We start from the raw sequence: 22,775 nt of genomic DNA, 5'->3' as shown, positions 1-22,775 counted from the left end.
AGCTTCCAGCTCCTCCAGGGCAACAGTCCCCGAAACTACAACTCCCATGCTGCCTCTGGGGACCGCCTGCTTCCCCCAACTGCCACCCAACGGCAAGAGGGGGCGAGCCGGCGCCGGAGTGACGGGCGTCGCCGACCAATGGGGAGCCGAGGCGCTGAGCCCCGCCCTCCACGGAGGGGCGGGATGAAGGCGGGCGGCCAATGGGAGCAGCGGAAAGCCGGCGGGCCGACGGGGGCGGGATGTCCGGCGTCAGGTTGGTTTGAGGTGCGGGAGAATGTGAAAAGTTTGCAGCCTGCCGGCCGCAGGAGGTGCTGCTGCAGATCGGTGTCCGAGAGCTGAAGCCGGAGCGGTCCCATACTGGGGGACACGACACGGCACCGCGGACTGCTCTTTACATGTCCGGCTCCTGCCCGCGGGGCGGCGGCGGCTCCTCTCAGGTAAGGGCGGCTGAGGGAGATGTGTAGCGGCGGCTTGTTGACCGGTCCGTGTTCCCCCTGACGAGGCAGCGTCAGTCGGTGTTGGCGCCTCAGCCTGCGCCGCGGAGTGGGCTCCGTCCCGTCCTGTCAGTGGGGAGGGGATTTGGGCCGCTGGCTCACAGCTCAACTCCCCTCCCCTCCCCCGGGACTCACCCCGGGACCGTTTAAAATACCAGCTTTCTCCCCAGAAATGCCTCACTCTCCCTCCCCGAGGCAAAACAGCCCACACTCCGACACCCCCCAGGCAGGGCAGCCCCTCTCCTTCCCCCAAAATGCTGTCTTCCCCCAAGTCAGGTTAACCTCCCACCCCCCCTCCCCCCCCAAAAGGCAGGACAAGCCCACCCCCAGAAATATATCTTTCATTTCCCCTGTTCTCCCTCCCTTCCCCCCCCCCCCGCCCAAAAAGGCTGGACAAGCCCACCTCCCAGATATATCTCTCTCATTCTCTTCCCTTCCTCCCCCCACAAGGCAGGACACGTCCACCCCCACCCCCCAGAAATCTATATCTCATTTCCCTCCCCCCAAAGGCAGGACAAGCCCACCCCCCACAAATATCTCTCTGCCCACCCCCCTCCAGAAATATATATCTTTTCTTCCCCTCCCCCCAGGCAGGATAACATCTCTTGTGTATTTCTGAAGTATTCTGGCTGAGAGGACAGGGCTGAGCGCTGGTTTTGGGGACAGGTGCTGCTATCTGTTCAGCAAGAAGACAGGGCGGGCCAATCTATTTGTTGCCCCTTTTGTTAAAACGACATCGGAAATGGAACAAAAGGGTTTGTCCCCCAGTCCGCCGCCGCCACCCCCTGGATTATCTACCTGCTGTCCATCACTCTGCTACCTGAAAGCCTGCAAAACCCTACGGATTCAAATATTCAAGTATTTCATTGATTGAAACTCTGGGAGATTTGTATTTAAGAAGAGTGCGTGCAGCTCGGTGTACCACTGGGATCCCAGTTGCGCATTCCGTTGTTTCTCTGGAAGTTGAGGGCATCGGTTGACATATTTTTCTCACAAATTGGTTTGGTTGTTTATTTTTCCCTGTCTAGCGTTGTCCGCTAGATGGCTTTGAGTTATATAGTACGGTCGGGTTTTTGGGTTCAGCTTGTAGCTAAACACTTCCCACATGGATATTATTTTCTCCAGTGGTCAGCCCTGTTTACTGTTTTCTGCACCTTTTCGCGCATTGTTTACAAGTGTAAATTTACATCTAAGAAACGCAACACAACGCATTAATATATCCAGTTGGCTGTGGGCTGCAAGCTAATTGACTAGCTTTAAGTAAAAAAAAAATGTTTTTATTGCAAACTGTGAAATCGTCATGTGGAAAAGCGGAGTTCGCGTTGTTGATCAATGCTCTCCAAGTATAGCTGCTGTTTCTGTGAAAATATTAGTATCATACATCATCTTTCAAGGACGTGATTTCTGGTTTTTATTAAGGCCACACTCGGTAACTCATTGCATTATCTGCAACCCAAAAAATTCCCTCCAGCTTGTAGTGATTACATTGTCGCTGACCATGGACAATGTAATCGATCACATTCGGTGTTCATTTAACTAATTGAGTTAGTGTATTTTTTAATAAATATTTTCATTTCTATTCAGCCCAACTGTGTTGAGTAAATGCACAACGTTTGTCTGACATAATTAAGATTTATATTTTCTGCAAGGTCTGGTCCTAGTGGTAACGTTTGTCATAGTAACCTTGCAGAGGTTTTTTTGTCTCCACAGAAGGGTATGGGTTAACAGCCCCGGTTCCTTGCTGTGATTACCTGTTGGGATCAAGTGGTAGTAAATTGGAGATGATATTTACAGGGTTTGCATCTAAAAACAATACTTAAGTATTTAACACATGGGTAAAACTATTGCATACGGATGAGTGTAGTTTACTTCTCTGGCAATGTGTTTTGTGTATATGATGCTGTTTAGCATTGTTGTGTTCTTTAAGACTGGTTGTCTGGGCAGGCTTTATAACTGACCCTTGATTTTTTGAAAAGTTTGGGGCAAATGTATTTAATGGAATTTGGTCGAGCCAATTGTCAGTGAACATGTATTAATTATTACTTGTAGCCAGAATCACATTATTTGGCACAGTTTATCCATTTATTATTCCATGCATCTTGTAATGGTAAACTGTCAATCTCAGGAACACTTGCGTAGAATTATTGGAATACAGACAAGAATTTTGAATGAAAGTCTAGCTGTAACAAATCTACAGGGGTACTAGAATATTGAAACTCGAATATTTTCTAGAAAACATTCTATTTACTTTTTGAACAATCAATGACCTTTGTTTTTGGTATAGTGTTTGAAGTAAATAGGTTCTACTGTATTTATACTTTTTTATTTCGATACAACAGCTGTTAAGAAATTGTTCAGATATGCTGAAGGGGAAGAGGTTATCCTTGATGTTCAATTGGCCTTAAGTAAGCTCAGTCTTTAGACTTGGAAGTTGTCAGGGCAACGGTTGATTATCCCCAGTCTTCAGTGAATGGAAAGAATTGAGTGTCTTGCTCTGTAACCGTGTTACTAACTATGGCAGCTGTGCTATTGGCAGAGCGAGTGCATCTTGTCTTGTGACTTAAGAAAATCTTTAATCATGCAGCATTGAAAAGCGATCTTATTTTAGTTCAGTTTTTTAAAATTAGATGTTAATGATCATGTATCAATTTCTAAAAGCAGCGAAAATTGTGACAGCATTCAACTCGATGTGTAGTATGATGCAGCAGAAAGTTGCTTCAGGGCTGGTTTGTCAGTCTGCTTAATCTTCCCTGGATAGTATTAGCTGTGGGCCTTGAAACTGTGGGGAAGCAAACTATAGTCTAATAGACTAATTGTAGTGACATGCTGTACATCAGAACAGGCTGCAAGTTCCAGCGGCAAGGCTGACATAAATGGGCTATGGAGACTCTTTGGCTGGTTAGTCGAAAAAGTTATCGGCTACTTTTGAAGCAGTAATGAATATGACCTGCCTTGTTAAATGCAGGAGAGTAAATCTTTGCAGAGTGCTGTAACTTAGATCAACTATCATTTTGAGTCATTTAGCAAATCAAGGAATGCTTGGGGAGTGCAGTCTTAAAGGTGCCATATTTGGAGGAGTGATCGTTATGCAAATAAGTATTTATGAAATCATGAAGCTTAAGTAAAATAATAGTAGATATTTTATTAATAAATAGAAAGTTTTGTTCAAGTGGAAGTGTGCAGGCAGCACTTCTTTTTAAAGGCTTAATTACAGAAGGTGAAAGGTTGGTCTTATTATGACCAAGGAAGAGCTAAATTTACCATTTCATAAATATTCTGATCCAACATGAAAACTCTATTGGGGGGCGCTTATAACTGCTATTTGCCACAACACCCTGGATTTACGGGACCTATTTTCTGGAGCAAATTATATTCACTTTTTTTATATCGAGGTGATGAAAGAATGCGTATAGTTAGTTGTTGTGCTCCGAAGTATTTGGTTAAAAATGAGGGTGGTAGTGTGTGCACATTGAACAAAAAGAACTGCAGAAACTCAGCATTGGAGCAAATGATGCTGTGATCATTCAGACGCGTTCAATGTTCGGCAGCTTCAAAGTAACGTCAGAAAACATCCAAGGGGCAGCTGCTTTGAATTTGAAATCTGCTTTCTCCCCCTTTTTCCCCCCCCCCCCTTCTAATTTGACCATTTAGATTTCTTCCATTCTCTTAAACCATAGCAAAGTGCTCAGATATTAATAACTATCTGTTGTATGTATTTGCATTCAGCTACTGTAGCTGATCCTGATAATTTACTGGGATCTTCCACAATGCACCCTCCCCCCCCCTAATTATTGGAGTCTTTTCCTGAAACATTTTAAATGATTTTGATGCAAACACTTACTTTGACAAACACTTGTATCTATTTCTACAAACACTTTTTTGCTGGGTCTAAAATGATTGATGACACGTTTGAGCTCAGAAGTCAGGTTGTTCATTTACATAGCAGGCTAAAGTGAATATTAGCCTGCTCGCAATATTGAGTAGCGATCCCTTGGTGAGAGCTGAATGGTGGGCTTTGTGCAGCAATGGGAAAAATGTGACATTGCTATTTGAGAGGTCTCACTTCATATGCATCCCGTTCATTTGTCTCATTCCAAGCTCCCCTCAAAAGATTTAAATAAGGCTTCTATGTAGGACTACCAACTTGTCCTCGGGCCACAGGGATAAGCATTGAAGCTGAGGGTTCATACTGCTGGCCTGTGACACCAGTTGTTGACAGATTGTGGTAAATCATTTAAGGACTACTGCATGTGAGGTCATCCCTATTTGGGTTTCAGTGCAGATGCGATGTGCTGATTGTGCTAATTATAAGCTGATGAGTTAAACATTAGGAAGGAACTGAGTTTTTTTCCCAAGCTGGAGCGAGCACCCTCTGAGAACCTTCCCTGTTCTGTGGCTGGTGTGTTATTGAATGGGGGTGGGGAGCACCAGAGGGGCTGCAGATGGTCTGGTCACGGCTCATGCTGTGGCAACCTGAGAAGGGGTTTATACATCTCTGTTTACACTGGAAAACGTTTGGATTCACAGTTAATCAGCTGAATCCGAGCCTTTTTCGTATAGAAACTTGCGTCATGGGCGGACTGCAACAAGATAGTCGACTGCATTGTACTTACTGGTGCACACTCTAGCATGTGCAGATTCACTGAAGTCTTTGGCTTCCTCCTCCCGGGGCCTTTTTAAGATGGAAATTGGTGGGGAGTAGGCGGGAGGAATGTCTGGTGGCTCTGCTGCTTGAGGATGTGTAATTTATGGATGCCAGATACAGCACTAAATTCTGCACAACGCACCAATTCAGTTGGTGCTGAATGTAAAGTCCGTGCTTGAAGCAAACATTCAGCCGCTGGTGCCTCTTGTGGTTGTACAGTATACTAATTAACAAAATGCATATTGACCCTGCAGCAGTGCTTTTACAGTTCATTTTTGATTTGGGTGTTGGCAATAGTTTTGCTGATCACCACTAGTAGGATAATGTTTCTTTTCTGTCCTTAATTACATTGATTTAGAAAATGAAGCTTGCCTTTAGCTATCAGTCTAAAATTTGGTCGCGCTGCATCAAATTTAATAGTGACTTTGCACACATTTTCCAAATGGCGTTGCATTCACTATCATAGAAACTTAGAACATAGAAACCTAGAAATTGACATCGCAGAAGGAGGCCATTTCGGCCCATCGTGTCTGTGCCGGCCGACAAAGAGCCGCATGGCCCTTGGTCAGCAGCCCTGAAGGTTACATATAAACCTATGAACAATGAACAGGTAATGAGCATCCGGCCCAACCAGTCCGCCCCACACAACTGCGATACCCCATGCATCGCCACATTTTACACTACACCCCACCTGGAGCCGTGCAATCTCCTGGGAGAGGCAAAAACCCAGGCCGATTTGGGGGGGAAAATCTGGAAAAATTCCTCGCTGACCTATCCAGGCAATCAAAACTAGTCCAGGAGATCACTCTGGCTGTATTCGATTCCCTGAAGTACTAGCCATCGTGACTGCGCCAACCAAGAAGAGGTTATCCAGCCTAACCCCACTTACCAGCTCTAGGTCTGTAACCCTGCAGGTTACAGCACTTTAAGTGCCCATCCAAGCATCTTTTAAATGTGGTGAGGGTTTCTGCATCCACCACTCTTCCAGGCAGCGAGTTCCAGATCCCCACAACCCTCTGCATGAAGAAGCTTCCCCTCAAATCCGCTCTAATTTTTCCACCAACCACCTTAAAACTATTGACCCACCAAGGGAAAAGGCCCTTGCTATCCACTATATCCAGGCCCCTCAAAATGTTAAATATCTCAATGAGGTCTCCTAAGGAGAATAAACCCAACCTATCTTCATTCTGTCATCATAGCTAAGATTCTCCATTCCAGGCAGTATCCTAGTAAATCTCCTCTGTACCCCCTCCAATGCAATCACGTTCTTCCGAAAATATGGCGACCAGAACTGTACGCAGTATTCCAGCTGTGGCTGAACCAGTGTATTATACAATTTAAACATAACCTCCCTGCAACTTGTATTCTATGCCTCGGCCAATAAAGGCAAGCATTCCGTATGACTTCTTAACCACCCTATCCACCTGGCCTGCTACTTTCAGAGATTTGTGGACAAGCACTCCAAGGTCCCTTTGTTCATCTACACTTCTAAGTGGCCTACCACTTAATGTGTATACCCTTTCCTTATTAGCCCTCCAAGTGCATTACCTCACACTTCTCTGAATTAAATTACCTTTGCCACTGTTCTGCCCACCTGACCAGTAGATTGATATCCTCTTGCAGTCTATGACATTCGTCTTCATTACCAACCACACAGTCAATTTTAGTGTCATCTGCAAACTTGTAAATCATACTCCCTATATTCAAATCTCGATCATCGATGTATACCACAAAAAGCAAGGGACCCAGTACTGAGCCCTGAACCCCACTGGAAATATCCTTCCAGTCACACACACATCCATCAACCATTACCTTTTGCTTCCTGCTTCTGAGCCAATTTTGGATCCAACTTGCCACTTTGCCTTGGATCCCATGGGTTTTTACCTTCATGACCAGTCTGCTATGTGGGACTTTATCAAAAGCTTTGCTAAAGTCTATATACATTACATCATACGCTCTACTCTCATCGACCTTCCTGGTTACCTCCTCAAAAATTCAATCAGATTAGTCAAGCACAACCTTCCCTTACCAAATCTGTGCTGACTGTCTCTCATTAATCCTTGACTTTCGAAATGTAGATTTATCCTGCCTTCAGGATTTTTTCCAATAATTTTCCCACCAGAGGTTAGGCTGACTGGCCTGTAATTACTCGGCCTATCCCTTTCTCCCTTCCTAAACAAGGGTACCACATTAGCAGTCCTCCGGCACCATGCCTGAATCCAAACTGAACTGGAAAATGATGGTCAAGGCCTCTGCTATTTCCTCTTCTGCTTCGCTCAACAGCCTGGGATGCATTTCATCTGGATCTGGGGACTTATCTACTTTCAAAGCTGCTAAACCCCTTAATACCTCCTCTCTGTTAATTTAATCCAGAGTTTCACGCTCCTCGATAGCAGTATCTGCATTGCCCCTTTCCTTTGTGAAAACAGAAGCAAAGTATTCATTAAGAACCCTACCCACATCTTCCGCCTCCACACACAGATTACCCTCATGATCTCTAATAGGCCCTACTCTTTCTTTAGTTATCCTCTTGCTCTTAATATATTTATAAAACATCTTTGGGTTTTCCTTAATTTTACTAGCCAAGAATTTTTCATGTTCTCTCTTAGCATTCCGAATATCCTTTTTTAATTTCATCTCTAAACTTACTATATTCCTCCAGAGATTCTACAGTATTTAGCCATAAGCTTCCCTTTTTTTCTTTATCCTCCCCTGTAAGTCCCTAGACATCCAGGGGGCTCTAGAATTGTTATTCCCACCCTTTTTCTTTAAGGGCACATGTTTGGCCTGAGCCCTCCGGATCTCCTCCCTTGAATGCCCCCCACTGTTCCGACACTGATTTACATACAAGTAGCTGTCTCCAGTCCACTGGCCAAATCACACCTCAACTTAGCAAAGTTAGCTTTTCCCCAAATATAACTTGCTTGTCTCTAAGCTTTTGAATCTATCAGTGACAGATTTTGCACTGGCATTCCTGCTAAAAGATGAGACAGTTTCAAGAGTTGCTCCTGGAAATCTGCCTCTTTGGCCAAGCTTTTGGCCACCTGTCCGAAGATTTCTTTGTGACTGAGTGTCAAGTTGTAACTGATAATGCTGCTGTTAAGCGCCTTGGGACGTTTTATTTTGTTAAAGACAGTATATCAATGCAAGTTGCTATTATGAAGAATTTTAGTGCATATGTGGGAAGGGGATGAGATCAGAGTAAACTTTAATTTTGTGAAGTACTTCAAATTGTGTAAGGTTGAAATTGGACTTGATTTTGATCATGGCTTGATGGCACCCTTTTTTTTCCCAGATGTTACTTGCCAAATCAGTAAATTTTGCTTCAGCTGAAAACTCTAATCAAATGTAATAAAGGTATTCTGGATCGAAATAGGAGTAATTCAGTGAGAGAATTTTGACACTTTTGTGAAGCATCACTACATTTATAAAAAAAAATTGTTCCTGGGATTTGGGTGTTGCCCATCACTTGAGAAGGTGGTGGCGAGCCAGAGCCTTGAACCACTGCAGTCTGTGTGATGAAGGTACTCCCACAGTGCTGTTGGGGAGGGAGTTCCAGGATTTTGACCAAGTGGTGATGAAGGAAAGGCGATTATATTTCCAAGTCAGGATAATATGTAACTTGGAGGTGATGGTGTTCTGATGTGCTTGCTGCCCTTGTTCTTCTAGGCGGTAGAGGTCGTGGGTTTGGGAGGTGTTGCCGAAGAAGCCTTGGTGAGTTGCTGCAGTGCATCCTGCAGATGGTACACACTGCAGCCACGGTGCGCCGGTGGTGGAGGGAGTGAATGTTGAAGGTGGTAGACAGACTCGGGAGAATGATTCTCGAAGAAAGAGCAGGACCGCTGGGCACTCGAAGGTCACCGGGGTCACTGAGGAATCTACAGCCCCTGGGGCCGGCTTGATGATGGCTGTCTGGTGCCACTTGTAATACCTGTATCAGTGTCAGTCAGAAAGATGGACTCTGTTACAACAAACCCTGACAGGAGAAGAGAATCCCAGAGGAGCTTGTCAAGTAAATGGGATCTCTCCAAGCTGAGTCCATCCCTATAAACAACCCACAAGCGTAGATGGAGAAGAGGCTCAGGAGCTGAACCCTCAGTCCAGGTAACATCCCTTTACAACAACAGCTGGCATTTGTATCGCACCTTTTAAATGTAGCAAAAACATCCCAAAGCCCTGGACAGGCCTGTAATTAGACCAAATTTGACAGAGCCAAAGGAGGAGATATTAGAGCAGGTGAAGAGCAATGCTCCCTGTAATTTATTTTGGGGTCGCGCTACCACTTTAACGGGCTGTGCGGCCCATTCGAAATCCCCACATGCGCAGTTTCTTCAATTTAAAAACTGGCTGCGCAGGACCCCTGGAGAGCTGCGTGGCCATGCAGCTTAGAGAACATCGGTGGAGAGGTAGGTTTTAAGGAGCGTCTTAAAGGAGGAGGAGAGAGGCAGTGAGGTTGAGGGAGGGAATTCCAGAGCTTAGGGCCTCGGCAGCTGAAGGTTCTGTCACTAGTGGTTCGGGGAAGCACAAGAGGGATATGTTCATGTATCTTGGAGGTTTATAGGGCTGGAATAGATTCGAGGTAGAGTGGGGCGAGGCCATGGTAGGATTTGAACATGAAGATGAGAATTTTAATTTTAAGGCATTGCTGGGCCGGGAGCCAATGTAGATCAGCGAGCAGTAGGTCAGTGAAGGCGCGATCCATTTCACTTGACCCTGTATTGGGTTTTGGATCAACCATTTGAAGGGATAGGTGTAATCTGAAGAAAATGCTGGTTGACTGGTCTCATACATCCTCGTGAGAACTGCTAAACGCTCGTTAGAACGCAGGAAAAAATAATCCATTCGGCCCATCAATCGTGTTCTCTTTCAGGTCATGCGGGTATCACTTATTTATTTCCCATCCTTCATTGCCCCATGAAGGTGGCACCTTCTTGAACCAATACACTGGGTGGCTTGCTTGGCCGTTTCAGAGGGCGGTTAAGCATCAACGTTGTTGGTGTGGTGCTGGAGTCATATATAGGCCAGACTGGGTAAAGATAGCAGTTTCCTTCCTTAAAGGTCATTAGTGACAGAGGCCACTCCCTTTTAGAGAGAGAAACTGAATTCCGGCATATTTTAGAGGGAAAGTGTCCAAAGGGCAAAGCTCCAACCTTCATAAATTGACAGAATTAGTATTACCACAAACATTAATGGACTTAAGTAAAATGGGTATTAATAAATTCAACCTAAATGGGTATAACCTCAAACACTCAAAACTAACCACAAATGGGTATAAACATCAATATTAACAAACTAAATCCAAATGGGTAATTAACCACAAATTGGTATAACTCCCAGCTTTAACATTGTTGGTGTTCAGAGGGACCTGGATGTCCTTGTACACGAATCACTGAAAGTTAACATGCAGGTACAGCAAGCAATTAGGAAAGCAAATGGTATGTTGGCCTTTATTACAAGAGGATTTGAGTATTAAGAGTAAAGATGTCTTACTGCAATTATACAGGGCCCTGGTGAGACCACACCCGGAGTAGTGTGTACAGTTTTGGTCTCCTTACCTAAGGAAGGATATACTTGCCATCGAGGGAATGCAACAAAGGTTCACCAGACTGATTCCTGGGATGGGGGGATTGTCCAATGAGGAGAGATTGAGCAGACTAGGCCTATATTCTCTCGAGTTTAGAAGAATGAGAGGTGATCTCATTGAAACATACAAAAATCTTACAGGGCTTGGCAGGGTGGATGCAGGGAGGATGTTTCCCCTGGCTGGGGAGTCTAGAACCAGGGGTCACAGTCTCAGAATAAGGGGTCGGCCATTTAGGATTGAGATAAGGAGAAACCTCTTCACTCAGAGGATGCTGAATCTTTGGAATTCTCTGCCCCAGAGGGCTGTGGAGGCTCAGTCGTTGAGTATATTCAAGACCGAGATCGATAGATTTTTGGATATTAAGGGAAATGGGGATAGTGCAGGAAAATAGAGTTGAGGTGGAAGATCAGCCATGATATTGAATGGTGGAGCAGGCTCGAGGGGCCGACTGGCCTAATCCTGCTCCTAATTCTTTGGCTCCCGATAAGAACATATCAAGCGGGCGGCTTTGTCCTGGATGATGTCAAGCTTCTTGAGTGTTGCTGGAGCTGCATTCATCCAGGCAAGTGGAGAGCAAATTATCCATTTCAATCGTCTGAGTAAATTGTGATGTGAAAGCTTGTAGTTTGTAGACCATGTTATAATATCTCCATCTTTTCCCCGAGAAGAAAAGATTATATAGATAAACATAACTTTAGATTGTAAAAGTTTCAATTGCCTCTAGCCCCTAATGTATTCTCCAAATACTTCTAAGATGCCTAGTGAGCTTGTCCCATTTCTATTTCAGAAAGCCTCCTAAAATGGTTATCAGGTTCCACAATATTTACGTAGCCTGGACAAGCACTATCAGAGCAACATTAGACGCTTGACATCGCGTTAATGTCTGATACCTAGGCAACAACAAAGCCTACTGTAACAATACAAAAGCAAAATATTGCGGATGCTGGAATAAAAACAGAATGGTTTTAATATAAAAACAGAAAATGCTGGAAATCTCAGCGGGTCAGGCAGCATGTGTGAAAGAGAGAGTTAACGTTTCAGGTCAACGGCCCTTTGTCAGAACAGTTCTGACGAAGGGCCATCGACCTGAAATGCTAACTCTGTTTTTCTCTCCACAGGTGCTGTCTGACCCGCTGAGATTTCCAACAAAGGCTACTAGTTTGGACATTGGTCCCAGCTGGATTGACCAGAAATCGCTGATCGAAACTCCCCTTGTGATGCGCTAAACTACGCCAACAGTCCAACATTGCAGCAGGAACATTCACTTGTCTAAATCTCAAAAGATTTCGACAACTTTATTTTTGGATTGAACAATTTATTTGGTTTTGAGAATTAAACCAATCAACTTTTGTTCCCAAAATCATCTTATCTGGCATTTGTTTTGCCCTTAAAGTAGTCATAACTTTTTTTTTAAAGCTAAGATTCATAATAAAGACATTAAAAAATTACATTTTACTATGACTTATCTAAAATTGTCTTGTTCATCATGAAAAACTTTACAAAGAGATCGCTTCTGCTCTCAAAAGCCTGGGGTTGGAGTTAATGCGATCTCAGCTATTGCAGCCTCAGCTGAAAATAAATTACGACATTTGTGCCTGCAGTTCTCTCAATGCTGCTGAGTGGAGAATCACAGCATGTGTCAGTATTGTTCTCTAAGCTAATCTGTTCAATACTTTGGTGTGACTTTCCTTGGGCTGTAACAGTATTTAGATTTGTCTTCTGAAAGAATTTCCAAACATGCTAGATCGTGGATTTTAGAAGCTTTTTTTTGAGGTAAAAGTCCACAGAGAAATATTTACGTGCTTATGTTTTAAATTCAGAGAGATGGTTGTAACAAATGTACTTTAATTTGTTATATGCTGAGAGAGGGGGGGGGGGGGGAGAGGGAGAAGGGGGGGGCGGGGGGGGAGAGGGAGGGAGGAGGGGGAAACACCAAAACATTCCCAATACTTTACTGACCCACACCCACATCCACATGAATCGCAAAAATAAAAATCAATCACACTTGCTTCAGGTAGACATTCCTTCCCTCACTGTGGCCGTTACAGTTGGAATCGCCCACTTTCACGGGCGGGCTGCGGGGCGCTACGTATCGAGCAAGTTTCATATTTCGAGCAAACCTGGCACCGACTGTCCCAGCGGGGCACTAGAAGCTGCCCGCCCGCCCACCCGGAAATGCTTTCCGCCGCCATTACTACCCATCCGGGGCGAAAACAGCCAGCAATAAACTGAAAATCCTAATTTACAACCCGAGAGTGAATCAGTCACATCCTAACCTGCAAGATTTCCTGAGGAAACGAGTTAAACTCTGATTCAAAAACAGAAAATGCTGGAGAAACACAGCAGGCCAGGCAGCTTCCATGGGGAGAGAAACAGTTAACGTTTCAGTTGCAAGACCCTGGGTGTCAGACTTGAAACATTACCTGTTCCCCTCTCCACGGATGCTGCCTGGCCTTCTGAGTTTTTCCAGCATTTTGTTTGTTTCGGATCTGCAGTATTTTGCTCTTGCAGTTGAAGTCTGAGCTCAGGTTGTGTTTACTTAAAGCGATTTAGACTTTTTGGCCTCAAAGTTGGCAAGTGTAAACCAGTTTAACAGCAGAATAATGCACCCTGCAATACATTGTATAATATTGCTGTCAATTTAAAGCAGCATATCATCGAGTTTGCCATGAGCAACACCATACCAGATCCCCTCGGATATAGTGCAGTAGTCTGCTGCATGAATACACATTGCAAGATTATTTAATCATGTGATGCTGTGGATCCATCCCAGTGAAGGGCAGTGTACAGGTAACACCCTACTGTGAGTCATGTAGCACAGCACAACATGCACTGTCGGAAACCTATTGGGCATCAACAGCTTGTCTAAAGGATGTACCATTGGGAAAAACTGTGCGTGTTATGTAGAACAATAATTGGGCTGCAACAAAACCTTAGGAGGGTGGGAGGTGAGTCTTCAAAGCTTTGTTTTCAGAACTAGAGAGGGCAATTAGTAGGGTAATTTTGATCTGGTATAAGTGAACAAAGAGTTGGCCCTGGTAAGGAAGATTTGAGAATACTCAGTCTTGTGGTGTGCTTGAAGAATACAAGCTTTGTTATAATATTTTCTACAGATAATTGGAGGTGGGATGAGAAGACTAACCTGATTTTTAGGAGCCCAGAATATAAGCTGCGCCAACTTAGTTCTTGTTGAATGCTCAGTCGTAGCACTAACTATTTATACTAAGACACTTGAGTATAGGATAAAAACAGTTTCACTACAACAGTGCAGGTACTGTGCATTGTTACATTTTATCATTTCTACCTTTTATTAAGATAATCAGTGCACAATGACCAGGCAAACACAGTTTTATTGACTTGTGGCTCTGTCATGTGATTCCTGATGTGCAATGTTTCTATATTCAGACTTTCTACAGTACATCTGAAAGCTATAGCTGAACAAAGACACCACTTCCCCTCTTAGTGCTGCATTTTAATACAGGAAGATGGTTATGCCATAGATTGTTAGGCTCCTTTTCAGTGGTACAAGTTTAAATCCCAGTAACAAATATTAATTTTTACATGGAACGTGCAGCACAGAAACAGGCCATTTGGCCCAGCTGGTCCATGCCGGTGTAATTGTCGCTGTCCGAGGGAATTTTGAATGAATATTTTGTGCTAGTGTATGTGTGGGGCTGGTTTGTTGGGAGGAAAATCTTACATGGCTATTGTATTTAGCAGACTAGTTTCATACCAGTCCAGTTTCTTGAAAAGATGATTTTAAGCAGGACCCCAGTTATACGTACAGCTTGCGCAGCTATTGATCTTGGACCTCTGCTCGTTAACATATACAACATGTCATGGAGTTGGAAAACTAAAGACCATACCAGGATTGCTCATGGTAAGTTGGAGGGTCTTCTATTTAATGATGACGGGTTTGTGATACCATGTGATATATAATGTATGCGCCCTGGCCAATATTTACCCATCAAACAACATTATCAAAAGCAGTTTCATTGGTCATTCATCTCATTGCTGTTTGTGGGACCTTGCTGAGTGCAAATAGACTTTTTGCCTACATAACGACAGTGACTACCTTGGAAAAAGTAATTGCATAGAAAATGCAAAACGAATTATTCAGCCCAGCCAGTCTGTGTTGGTGTTGAACCTCCACTACAGCAGTAGTCCTCATCCATGTGCCATCTCAATTTTCAAATTCCATTATTCTCCTTTCCGTCAACCACCGTTCTAACCTATTCTTGAATGGTCTTTGCAGCAGTCACTAACTCTAATAGTGGATTTCACAACCTCACAATCCTCTCTTTAATAAAACAAGTTTCTATTCACCATATCCATAGCCTTCTCAAACAACTCTACTTTGTCGAGCACAACCTTCCTTTCTGAATTCAGTGTTAGCTGCTTCTAATTATCATATCTTCAGCTAGCTATTTAGTAATTTCATCTTTCATTAAAATCTTTCCCTACCACAGATGGTAAACTAACTGGCCTGCAATTATCTGGCTTATGGACACTGGCAGCATGGATAAGAAATTGACTAAGTGTCAGGAAACCGAGAGTAGTGGTGAACGGTTGTTTTTCGGACTGGAGGAGAAGGTATATAGTGGTACTAGGATCACTGCTTTTCTTGATTTACATTAATGACTTCGATGTGGGTGTAAAGAGCACAATTTCAAACTTTGCAGAGGACACTACTTGGAAGTATAGTGAACAGTGAGGAGGATAGTGATAGACTTCAAGAGGACATAGACAGGCTGGTAGAATGGGCAGACATGTGACAGATGAAATTTAACACACAAAAGTGCAAAGTGATACATTTTGGTAGGAACAACGGTTAGAGGCTTAAGAACAAGTTCCCAGGACCTGATGGCTTACATCCTAGGGTATTAAGGGAAGTGGCTGCAGAGTTAGTGGATACATTGGTTGTAATTTACCAAAATTCCCTGGATTCTGGGGCAGTCCCAGCAGATTGGAAAATCGCAAATGTAATGCCCCTATTTTAAAAAAAAAGGAGGCGGAAAGAAAATATAGATCATTTAGCCTAACATCTGTCGTTGGAAAAATGCTGGAGTCCATTATTAAAGAAGCAGTAGCGGGACATTTGGAAAAGCATAATTCAATCAAGCAGGGTCAGTGTGGTTTTATGAAAGGGAAATCATGTTTGACAAATTTGCTGGAATTCTTTGAGGATGCAACGAGCAGGGTGGATAAGGGGGAACCAGTGGGTGTGGTGTATTTGGATTTCCAGAAGGCATTCGTTAAGGTGCCACATAAAAGGTTACTGCACAAGATAAAAGCTCACTGGGTTGGGGCTAATATATTAGCATGGATAGAGGATTGGTTAACTAACAGAAAACCGAGTCGGGATAAATGGAACATTTTCCGGTTGGCAAACAGTGACGAGTGGGGTGCCGCAGGAATTGGTGCTGGGTCCTCAACTATTTACAATCTATATTAATGACTTGGATGAAGGGACAGAGTGTAACATAGCCAAGTTTGCTGATACAAAGAATCAGGAAGGCAAATGGAATGCAAGGGGGATAGAGTATAAAAGCAGAGAAGTCCTGCTACAACGGTAAAGGGTATTGGTGAGGCTACACCTGGAGTACTGCGTACAGTTTTGGTCTCCGTATTTAAGGAAGGATATACTTGCATTGGCGGCAGTTCAGAGAAGGTTCACGAGGTTGATTCTGGAGATGAGGGGGTTGACATATGAAGATGGGTTGGGCCTATACACATTGGAGTTCAGAAGATCACCTCTCATTCTTATCGAAACAAAGAAGATAATGAGGGGGCTCAACAAGGTGGATGCAGAGAGGATATTTCCACTCATAGGGGAAACTAAAACTAGGGGACATAGTCTCAGAATAAGGGGCTGCCCATTTAAAACTGAGGAGAGGAGGAATTTCCTCCTGTGGGTTGTAAATCTATGGAATTCTCTGCCCCAGAGATCTGTGGAGGCTGGGTCTTTGAATATATTTAAGTGGCGATAGACAGATTTTTGAGCGGTAAGGGAGTAAAGGGTTATGGCGAGTCCATGATCAGATCAGCCATGATATTAAATGGCGGAGCAGACCCGAGATGCCAATTGACCTATGTTCTTAAACTAAAGGGTACAATTCTAATGGGGGTGCATGAACAGAGAACCGGAGGGTATATGTGCACATATCGTTGAAGGTGGCAGGGCAGGTTGAGAAAGTGATTAAAAAGTCATGTGGGATCCTGGGCTTCATTAATAGAAGCATGGACTACAAAAGCAAGGAAGTTATGCTGAACCTTTTTAAACACTAGTTCGGCTACAACTGAAGTATTGTATCCCGTTCTGGGCACCGCACTTTCGGAAGAATGTGAAGGCTGAGAGACGGTGCAGAATAAATTTACAAGGATGGTTCCAGGGATGAGGGACTTCAGTTTTGTGGATTGATAGTGAATCTGGAGTTTTTCTCCTTGGAGCAGAAAAGAGTGAGAGGAAATTTGATAGAGGTGTTCAAAATCGTGAGGGGTCTAGTCAGAGTAGATAGAGCGAAACTGTTCCCATTGGTGGAAGGGTCGAGAACCAGAGGACACAGATTTAAGGTGATTGGCAGAAGAACCAAATACGACATGAGGAAAAACCTCGATGCGACTGCTGCGCAGAAGGTTTGTTTTGTGAGCAGGCCTGGCAGAAGGGGGTGGGCCCGTTTATATTTTTTAAAAAACAGAAACCTCATGCTTCTGGTCGTTGGCGCTTTCAGATTAATGTGCAGTCCGCTTCTGCACAGCTTCCAGTCATTGGCAGCAGTCACTCCAAACTATTTGCGTAGCAAGTGGTTAGGATCTGGAATTCACTGCCTGGAAAGGTGGTGGAGGCAGATTCAGTCATGGGTTTCAAAAGGTAATTGGGTAAGTACCTGAAGGAAACAAAATTGCAAGGAGGAAAGGGAGTGGGACTAGCTGAAGTGCTCTTGTCGCGCACGGGCTTGACTGACTGGCCTCTTTCTGTGCTGTAACCATTCTATGGGTATTACATTGACCATTCTCCAGTCCTCTGGCACGCACCCACTCTCCATTGATCACTGTGATCTAATTTCCAGGGCCTCTGCTATTTCTTCTCCCAGTTCCCTCTGGATCCTTGGATGTATCCCATCACTTTGTTTCTTTTAGCTTAATTAACTTCTCTTATACTTTCCATTTTATTATAATATCGCATGCTCGCTTTTAATCAATTTAGGATTTCCTCTTTCCCAATATCTTTGTTTGTAAACAGTGAGACAAAGTACTTGTGTCCCCAGCAATGTTCCCTTTAAGCTGCATTGCCGTGCAGCTGCCTCGGTTCCGCGCAGCCGGTGAGCCGGCTTCTCAATGCAAAAAACCGTGCCTGCGCGGAGGTTTGAATGGGCCGCACAGCCCGTTAACGGGAACATTGATCCCCAACAATTTCTGCTCATCCTCCACTAATTCGCTATTCACTGCTCTCAGGATCCAACCTCACATTGAACAATTTTCTCTCTCTTTACTGATGTGTTTCCAGAATATGTTGCTGTTCTCTCAAACTTTTGAGATACTCTTAATCCTAACTTGCTTTCCTTATCCCTTTCTTCACCTCGTTCCTTATTTTCACACTTTCTTTTTTTTATATCTATAGGCACTAATACCTCTACAATTTATTATTCCACTGAGACCTAAAGTAGACTTTTTTAATGATGTATATTTGTTCAACTTCGCAGCCATCTTTTAAAAATGTCCCATTGTTGATCCGCAGTCTGTGCTAACTCACCCCACCTTGCCTTGGTGAGCTCCACCCTCGCCATTCTCAGATCTGCCCTATCCCAATGCCTGTGTATTTGTACCAACTTTTCCCCTTTCTATTTGGACTTTAAATGTTATATATCATGGTCATTACTCCAAGTGCTCACAAACATTTAACTCGTCTTCCTGATCCTTTTCATTGGCTGTGAAGCCCAATGGGACGTCCTGAGAATGTGAAAGCTGCTATATAAATGCAACTTAAAAAAAAAAAATCTTGTTCATATTATACACCCAGTTGCACCCAATAATCTAGTTGTACAAGCTGATCTCTCATGTTGTGCATGAACAAAAATAATGTCCTTTTCCTGCAACTTACTTCCCCCACACTTTATTCTTTGTCCTTCTCCCTCTCTCTATTTGTGCCAACTTTTCTCATTGTGATATTTTATCTGACTCTCTCTCTATTGCCCTTCTGTTAAGTCTCCCCTTCTGTCTAGTCTCCGTATGTCTCCCAATGCACTATATTCCTGCATTGGTTTACAGTGTTTCTGTGCCTTGCCTTTTGGTAAAGCAGAGTATAGCACAAAATTGCAATGAGCATATACTGGGTCACAGGTGGGTATGAGAATTGGATGGAGGCAGGCTGCCTGGGATACGAGAGAGAAATGTGGTTGGAGGTGCGTCGAAGACGGAAGGAGTGTGGGGCTTGAGTTGTGGGGTGAAGTGGGTGGAGATGCCAGGGACTGAAGAAAACACGCGAACTATGTTTACAGCAGGGTTTGGGAGTGGAACAGGTCCGGTGCTAGCACTCAGGAGACGGGGCAAAACAGGACATTTCATTCACTTGGGATTTATTGTTTAAAGTAGCTATGGTTTAAAATAGAGTGTAAGGGTATTTTGTACAAAGTGGTGGATCAGAGAAATGCCTGAAGCAAGCAGACTTGTTGACCATGACGGAGATGATAAAGGCTCCCTTTGATAGCATGGCAGCATGTTTAGAATGCTGATGTAGGCAGCTTTTGTCACGCATTTCTAGTTGTGGTCATATGTAAAAATAGTCAAAGAGAAATTGCCAAAAGTGTACCTAACTCTTCAGGGTCATTAACTGCTAAGGTGTGAGGACTGTTGAAATTTTATTTGCTTGGCTATCTGAAAAGAAAGGGTTTCACATCGGAGGTTTCAAGAAATAATGATTCCATTTATGGCTAGTAGTCTTTAGTGCATTTTAAGGTTGCTCTTTTGTCTGATTGTGGGAGTCTAGCATCATTGGGCCCAAGTTTCGAGCGGCGCCGAGAACGGCGCAGTCCCGACCTGGACGCCTGTTTTTCGTGCCACAAAGTGCGCCTAAAAAAACCCTCCAGATTCTCCACCTCCCTGCAGGTCCTCTGGCGCTCGGCGCAGCGCAGCACGAGTTGTAGGGGGCGGAGCCAGGTCCCTGCGCTGAAAACAGTGCCAGGACCTCTGGACATGCGCGCTACAGTGGGCGCGCATGTGCAGTAGCTCCAGGCGCCCAAAACTGTGTGGGAGGGGCCCGAAGCACGCAGCCCCTAGCCCTGGCCGAATGGCCTCACTGGGGCTGCGTGAATAAGGCTCCTCCCACGACCAGCTCCTGCTTCCTCCCGCCTACGGACCCGACACCGACCCGACTCCCGCTTCCTTCCCCCCAAGCCCGGACCCGACCCGACCCCCCGGACTGGACCTGACCTGACTCCCGCTCTCTTTTTTTCTCCCCCCCCCCCCCACCTCCGGACCGGACTTGACCCGACTCCCGCTTCCCCGGACCGGACCCGATACCGACCCCACTCCCGCTTCCCCCCCCCCCCCCCCCGGCCCCCGGACTGGATCCGACCTGACCTCCCTCCCCCCGACCTGACCTCCCTCTCCCTCCCTCCCCCCGACCCAACCTACCTCCCTCCCACCACCCCCCCCCCCCTGACCTGACCCAACGCCACCGACCTGTAAATCTGGTGCTGGGGATGGGCCCTGCCTGAAGTCTAGGGCCCGGCCCGTTCAGCCTCCCTCCCCCTTCTCCTTTCCCCCCTCCCCCTTCTCCTTTCCCCCTCCCCCTTCTCCTTTCCCTCCTCCCCCTTCTCCTTTCCCCCTCCCCCTTCTCCTTTCCCCCCTCCCCCTTCTCCTTTCCCCCCTCCCCCTTCTCCTTTCCCCCCTCCCCCTTCTCCTTTCCCCCCTCCCCTTCTCCTTTCCCCCCTCCCCCTTCTCCTTTCCCCCTCCCCCTTCTCCTTTCCCCCCTCCCCCTTCTCCTTTCCCCCCTCCCCCTTCTCCTTTCCCCCCTCCCCCTTCTCCTTTCCCCCCTCCCCCTTCTCCTTTCCCCCCTCCCCCTTCTCCTTTCCCCCCTCCCCCTTCTCCTTTCCCCCCTCCCCCTTCTCCTTTCCCCCCTCCCCCTTCTCCTTTCCCCCCCTCCCCCTTCTCCTTTCCCCCCTCCCCTTCTCCTTTCCCCCCTCCCCCTTCTCCTTTCCCCCCTCCCCCTTCTCCTTTCCCCCCTCCCCCTTCTCCTTCTCCTTTCCCCCCTTCTCCTTCTCCTTCTCCTTTCCCCCTTCTCCTTCTCCTTTCCCCTTCTCCTTCTCCTTTCCCCTCCCCTTCTCCTTTCCCCCTCCCCTTCTCCTTTCCCCCTCCCCTTCTCCTTTCCCCCCTCCCCCTTCTCCTTTCCCCCCTCCCCCTTCTCCTTTCCCCCTCCCCTTCTCCTTTCCCCCTCCCCCTTCTCCTATCCCCCCTCCCCCTTCTCCTATCCCCCCTCCCCCTTCTCCTATCCCCCCTCCCCCTTCTCCTATCCCCCCTCCCCCTTCTCCTATCCCCCCTCCCCCTTCTCCTATCCCCCCTCCCCCTTCTCCTATCCCCCCTCCCCCTTCTCCTATCCCCCCTCCCCCTTCTCCTTTCCCCCCTCCCCTTCTCCTTTCCCCCCTCCCCCTTCTCCTTTCCCCCCTCCCCTTCTCCTTTCCCCCCTCCCCCTTCTCCTTTCCCCCTCCCCCTTCTCCTTTCCCCCCTCCCCCTTCTCCTTTCCCCCCTCCCCCTTCTCCTTTCCCCCCTCCCCCTTCTCCTTTCCCCCCTCCCCCTTCTCCTTTCCCCCCTCCCCCTTCTCCTTTCCCCCTTCTCCTTTTCCCCCCTCCCCCTTCTCCTTTCCCCCCCTCCCCCTTCTCCTTTCCCCCTCCCCCTTCTCCTTTCCCCCCTCCCCTTCTCCTTTCCCCCCTCCCCCTTCTCCTTTCCCCCCTCCCCCTTCTCCTTTCCCCCCTCCCCCTTCTCCTTTCCCCCTCCCCCTTCTCCTTTCCCCCTCCCCCTTCTCCTTTCCCCCCTCCCCCTTCTCCTTTCCCCCCTCCCCCTTCTCCTTTCCCCCTCCCCCTTCTCCTTTCCCCCTCCCCCTTCTCCTTTCCCCCCTCCCCCTTCTCCTTTCCCCCCTCCCCCTTCTCCTTTCCCCCCTCCCCCTTCTCCTTTCCCCCCTCCCCCTTCTCCTTTCCCCCCTCCCCCTTCTCCTTTCCCCCCTCCCCCTTCTCCTTTCCCCCCTCCCCCTTCTCCTTTCCCCCCCTCCCCTTCTCCTTTCCCCCCCTCCCCCTTCTCCTTTCCCCCCCTCCCCCTTCTCCTTTCCCCCCCCTCCCCCTTCTCCTTTCCCCCCCCTCCCCCTTCTCCTTTCCCCCCCCTCCCCCTTCTCCTTTCCCCCCCCTCCCCCTTCTCCTTTCCCCCCCCTCCCCCTTCTCCTTTCCCCCCCTCCCCCTTCTCCTTTCCCCCCCCTCCCCCTTCTCCTTTCCCCCCCCTCCCCCTTCTCCTTTCCCCCCCCTCCCCCTTCTCCTTTCCCCCCCTCCCCCTTCTCCTTTCCCCCCCCTCCCCCTTCTCCTTTCCCCCCCCTCCCCCTTCTCCTTTCCCCCCCTCCCCTTCTCCTTTCCCCCCCTCCCCTTCTCCTTTCCCCCCCTCCCCCTTCTCCTTTCCCCCCCCTCCCCCTTCTCCTTTCCCCCCCTCCCCCTTCTCCTTTCCCCCCCCTCCCCCTTCTCCTTTCCCCCCCTCCCCCTTCTCCTTTCCCCCCCCTCCCCTTCTCCTTTCCCCCCCCTCCCCCTTCTCCTTTCCCCCCCTCCCCCTTCTCCTTTCCCCCCCTCCCCCTTCTCCTTTCCCCCCCTCCCCCTTCTCCTTTCCCCCCCTCCCCCTTCTCCTTTCCCCCCCCTCCCCCTTCTCCTTCCCCCCCCTCCCCCTTCTCCTTTCCCCCCCCTCCCCCTTCTCCTTTCCCCCCCTCCCCTTCTCCTTTCCCCCCCCTCCCCCTTCTCCTTTCCCCCCCTCCCCCTTCTCCTTTCCCCCCTCCCCCTTCTCCTTTCCCCCCCTCCCCCTTCTC

At 46.9% G+C, this 22,775-nt stretch overlaps 1 protein-coding gene across 2 annotated transcripts in view; it reads left to right on the top strand.

The window, feature by feature from the left end:
- Positions 1–276: 276 nt before the first annotated feature.
- Positions 277–22,775, top strand: part of sipa1l2 (signal induced proliferation associated 1 like 2) — a 541,912-nt gene continuing 519,413 nt past the window's right edge. For both annotated transcript variants that reach the window (XM_070884682.1, XM_070884684.1), the window contains exon 1: positions 277–437. The gene's annotated coding sequence lies outside the window, so the exon portion shown is untranslated. The remainder of the gene's footprint in view (positions 438–22,775) is intronic.

The sequence above is a fragment of the Pristiophorus japonicus genome, chromosome 7 (genome assembly GCF_044704955.1).
Source record: "Pristiophorus japonicus isolate sPriJap1 chromosome 7, sPriJap1.hap1, whole genome shotgun sequence".
Lineage (NCBI taxonomy): Eukaryota > Metazoa > Chordata > Chondrichthyes > Pristiophoridae > Pristiophorus > Pristiophorus japonicus.
The sequence above is the reverse complement of the archived record's forward strand: the minus strand, read 5'-3'. Positions and strand labels throughout refer to the sequence as shown.